This window comes from Sitophilus oryzae, unplaced genomic scaffold, assembly GCF_002938485.1.
Source record: "Sitophilus oryzae breed Bouriz unplaced genomic scaffold, Soryzae_2.0 scaffold_1536_pilon_pilon, whole genome shotgun sequence".
NCBI classification, from domain to species: Eukaryota; Metazoa; Arthropoda; class Insecta; order Coleoptera; family Curculionidae; genus Sitophilus; species Sitophilus oryzae.
Window position 1 is genome coordinate 1,440,058 of NW_022146210.1, and position 5,989 is coordinate 1,446,046.

Below are 5,989 nucleotides of genomic sequence, written 5' to 3' on the forward strand. Positions count from 1 at the left end.
TAAAACTCACATTTGGGATAGATACTTTGGAAAGTAACACCAACATAACAGTTACCACAACGGAAGTAGACCAGGGAGGGCCTTCATTTAAACGACCTTTGCCTTTATCGGAAAGGGACTGTAATACCCAAAAGATAATTAGATTAGAAGACATAACTTTGCTAGCTGCACCTCAAGAAGAGCACATACAACATGATGTAGAAGTCAGTGACATATTCAAGCCTTCAGGTAATTATTTTTTAATTTTTTCTCAGCATGTATATACAATATACAGTTATACTTCTAGATCATATCTGTGGTACTAAGGCAGAATATGTTAACATTGTGCGCGTTCCGGGAACACAGCGGCCAACTGACCGCTGAGAATTTTGCTCAGCCGCTGAATGTCCCTGAATGTGCACATTATTTCACATTTCATATTTGATATTATCGGGTTATGCCTTGTACCACAGATATTACCTAGAGTTATAACTCCAAAAAGGCAGAATTAAAAAAATTATATGTAGCAAATTTTCTACAGTATGTCTCCGTATTGTCTTTACAAGAGGAAAAACTTTTTTATTGTTGACATTTTGAGAAAAACCTACATTTTTTATAAAATAATTTTGCTTCTTTTAAAGTGGTTAATCCCATTTATATTTTTCCAAATGTCCATGCCATTTTAGAGAAAATTAAGGTATGAAAATATATAGTTGAATTTTTTTCTAAAAATCAGAAGGCGTTTCTATGGTAATATAGGTATTTTCGATTTCATTCATTGATGGATGGCTATTATTAATTTTGATTAACGGCATTTTTTTGCTGTTGTTAAACATTTGTAAAAGTATCACATTTTCCGATAACTATTATCATCCTTTCCATAGCATTGAACTAAATAAATTTTGTACTTCTATAACATTTTAAAGTGGCAAAAACTACGACGTTAATTAAAATTCTATCCATATACAATGATTCTATCAAAGAATGAAAACGAAATTATATTACCATAGAAACACGTTTTGATTCCTAGGACTTAAATTAACTTAAGAAATTCAACTATATTTCCATGTTTTTGGAATTTTCTCTAAAACGGTATGGAAATTTGGAAAAGTATAAAGGGGATTAACCATTTAAGAACAAGCAAAATTTTTTATGAAGAATGCATTTTTCTGAAAATAATAAAAAAAATTTCCTCTTGTAAAGACAATCCAGAGACATAATGACATATATTAGTATTTTACTTTTATAAAATATTCTTTAATTCTAATGAATATAAATTATTTTCCAGCTCACAAGAGCATTACTATGGTTGCTAGAAAGAAGAACATGTCACCTAAAACACTAGCATTATATAAAGAATCAAGGAAATGGAAACAAGAAGCTTCCAGATTAAAACGCCGCAATGCTTCCATTAAGCAGCGCTTATCAGAAGCAAAGAAACTTATTTTCAATGTTAATGGCAATAGGCTGTTCAGGAAAATGAGTTCTTTCCAAAGAAGATTTTTCCAGAATCAATTTAGAAACATTGAAAAAAGTGCTAAAGGAAAAAGGTTTGACTTAGATACTAAGTTAGACTCGTTGATGCTGTGGAAGTCATCACCAACAACCTACAAAAATTTAAATAGGCTCGGATTTTCATTACCTACACCAAGGACTTTAAATAAGTTGTTATCAAAAATTCCTATACAAATGGGCATTTCAGAGTCAATTTTTACTAGTATTACAAATATGTCCAAGAATATGAAAAACAAAGATAAATATTGTAATTTAATTTTTGACGAAATGTCTCTTCAGCCACATTTAGATTACAATTATAACTTGGATATGGTAGTAGGCTTTACCAAAAATCTAAATGTGGCTGATCATGTCACAGTTTTTATGTTACGGGGAGTTTTCAGTAAATGGAAACAGCCTGTAGCATACATATTTAATAAATCTGCTATGCCAGCAGCTGAAATTGTTTTTTATATTAAAATTATTACAGAAAAAGTAATCTCAGCTGGTCTGACTCTAGTAGGTTTAATATGTGACCAAGGTCCTAATAATGTAAAAGCTATAAGTTTGCTTCGTGAAGAGACAAGAATGCAAAAAATATCCAATAATGAAAATTGGGATGATACAGTGCTTTACATAAAGGATAGACCAGTTTTACCACTTTTTGATCCACCGCATCTTGTAAAAAGCACAAGAAATAATTTTTTAAACAAAAATTTATCATTTACTCTAAATAATAAAAAAATGTTAGGATCGTGGTCACATATTATTAAAGCCTACAATATAGACAAATCTAATAATATACGGGTGATGAGAAAAATAACAGATCAACATATCTACAAAGATAAAATGAGAAAAATGAAAGTTTCTATTGCAGCACAAATATTTAGTGCAACAGTGGCATCTGCAATAAAATACTGTGCAATATCAGGAATAAAATCCGCCGATGGAGCTTCAGAGTTGGATGCGAGTGCATTAGATACTGCCGAATTATTAATATTTTTTGATAACCTGTTTGACAGCACTAATGGTAGTTTTGGACAGTCAAGTGCAGGAAAACCATTAAGAGGTTTTGTGTCCGACAAATCAGCCCATGTTAGGTTTTGGAGAAGTGCAGTAAATGTTTTAGAAACCATGGAATTTATAAAATCAAAACCAACAGATAGATCCAAGCCACCAGTATTAAATGGTTGGATAAAAACTATCAGGGGATTTATACAAATAAATAGAATTCTAATGGTTCATGGTTTCAAAGCATTTGCTCCACGCATGTTTAACCAAGATCCGCTCGAAAATTTCTTTTGTCAAATAAGACAATATGGTATTAGAAATACAAATCCTACATGTGCTGCTTTTGCTAGTTTTTACAAAGCCTTGATTGTCAAAAACATTAGATACCACCCTCAAACGGCAAATTGTGAAGACGATATGTCACATTGTTTGTCCACATTAAGGGAAATGCTACATAGCAATAAAGATAATCAGGAAATTCAAGTACCTGATCGCTGGCATCCACCTGAAGTTACATTACAAGATGTAACACAAATTGAAAAGGCTACATTAAGCTACATCAGCGGATTTATATGTAATCATTTATTTAAAAAAATAACAGGTTGTGACATTTGTAAATTAAATTTGTTACACAACAACGCAGATATTGATGAATTTCATCACAAACTTGTATCTATTAAAGAATACGACCCATTTGTAAAAAAATTAGTTTATGCCAATGTTGACCTTATAAAAAATATTATTAAAATTTATGAAATGCTACAAAGCTACGTACCTTCTGCGATTGATAAAACCAATATACGAGTCCGAATTATATCCGTTTTAAGGTGCAAAATAAATTTTAATTTTGAAGAGTGCCCTCACAGAGAGGAAATAGAAACTTTTATTTTCTCCCATTTTGTCAAAATATACATATATAATTATGTTAAAAAATTAAATAATATATTAATGGGTAAGCTGAATCCTGACAGCAAAAATATATTAGAAATGAATTGTTTTGAGGCATACAGACGTATGAAACATTTAAAAAATAAATGAAATAATATATAATTGTGTTTGTAATATATATAATATTTAATTGTGTTTATTTTTTGTGTTTTATTTTACTTCGCCAAATTGTCATAAATAATTAAAAAAAAGATTAATCAATAATACAATCCCTACTTGTTAATAAAAGTCTATGCAATAAATCTGTTAAAGCTAAAATGACCAATTTTCTGAGCTAACATCTACAAATTATTTTATCGTTTATATATATAAATACGAAAAATATAAAAAATATTTTTTTTTTATTTATAAATAAATGAAACAAAAGTAGAATAATTTGTACTTGTCGGCATAAGTTCAATTTGGTCATTTTGCTATAGCAGATTTAATGTTTAGATTATAAAATTTCAATTTATAAGTTTTGCTTTTAGCGCTATATTCCCGCCATTTAATGAATAGTACGCGCTGCTCAACTAGATAAGCGCCACTACCTTCTTCGAAAAACAAAGCTGGAGCAATATTGCGAATGTTGCATCATTCTTATAAGTTTAGTCAGTTTAGATCGACTTTCGAACTATTCACGTATTTCTAAGCGGAATAAAACGTATTTTGAGGAATATAGTGGTTTAATTTAAGTAAAAAGACTAATTATCTGTCCCTAATCTAACATCAGAAGTGAGAGTATGTCCCAGTGTGCCCAAAAGTAGTGAAAAGTGAAGTTTTTGAACATTAAGGCAGTATTGCGTAACATGACGAAATGTGCCAATTTCTGACGATACCGATTTTGATCTATCAGAAGAATAATTTCTCCTGTGTATTAGTGATCGTTAAAGGATAAATAAACAATAAAACAATCAATTTGTGAGTGCCTTCAGAACGAAAACATTAAATTGAAGAGAATACATTGTTCCGTCGGAGTGTGTTGGAGATTCAAATGAAAATGTCAACAAGTGTCGAGCCGATTTCTGAATATTCTAAAAAGAGAGAGAGACAGCTGGAGCTTGAGCAACTGTTACTGCTGAACAAGGAAAAACATGGACCGCATTTAATCACAATCCTTTCGAGAGTTGGTTCACATACCAAATGTGTTACGTCATGGACCAAGTTCCAAATTATTGGTTTCCCAACATTTTCTGGCTGACACACCGCCAACCGATGTCGTCGATCTGGACAAGGCCAGTGCAAAAGCTGAAGGACGATTGGAAAACAGCCCGAATAAGTGAGCTCGACACTTTAATGTCTAGCACAGCTAAACTGATTTGTTTATTTCTGAACAAAAGTTGAGTATTAAAAAGTTTTAGTAATATTGAGTATATTATTAATCAAACTATTTTATATTTATTTGTTTATGGTTGGAGACCTCATGACCGAGAAAGTTTCTCAGCTGACAGACGACTGTAAGGCCCCACAGTTCGTGCATTGTTACCTAAGGACAGATATGCGCTGCATCAGCAACATATCAGCAAGATCGGCGGACCACCGTTGCCGTTCGTAAACAACTATGACCATGGCCTTCGACAATATAAAAAGCTAAGTATCAGACCATTTGACATACGGTCTTACAAACGATTTAATTTAGTTCTTACTGGTAATGTAAGAATTGGTAATTTAATAAGTGGTCAGACAAAACTTATTTCAGAATTAACAGTACTCAGTCAGAATTAACTTACACTCTTACGAACGATTGAATTTAATTCTTTGTTCTCACTTAACAAGTTGTCATTTAAAACTTGAAAACTTCGTTAGAAAAGTTATACAAGAAAAATAGTAATGCTATAGTTAATTTTAAATTTCAATGAAAATAGTGGCAGTCAGTTTCCTTTGTAGTTAAGATAAAATGCCCATATATTGCCAGAATTTGTTTTGACAGTTTATACAGATTGTTAAATAGTACATTACCAAGTTATGAAGCGTATTGAAATCACTAAAATAATTTAAAGATGCAATCGAACTAATTTTATTTCGAACAGTTGGAACCGAACGCTAAAAAAATGTTTTAATACTAGAATTTCCTTTCTGGAAAGAAATTTATCGTTTATTATGAGAACTTACAAAAAAAAATTAAAACATGTAAAAATGTGAGATTAACATTATCGTTTGACAATAAGTTCTGGAATTTTTAAGCTGCATGAACGAAAATTGTTGCGTGTTTGAAGATATTTTTATAGACAAACAAAAAGGATTTTGCTTAGGTTCTCCGCTAAGTCATTTACTTGCAGAAAGTTTTCTGTTTGAATTTACTGAAACACTTTTTAAAATCATAACATTTTGATATTTTATTATCTTGTATGATCATGTAGATCATGTTCTTATCTTCTTTTATATCAGTTGAATGAGTCTGAAACTGAGAAACTGAAACTGAATGAAACTGAGTACTAACTAAGATAATAAAATTAATTTCTAAGATCTAACAATGTCAAAAGTAGACTACAGAAATTAGAATTTGATATCTTGAGAAAGCTGATGTTTACAGATGTTATCATAATTTTAAACATTCAATACAACATAAATTAGCAGC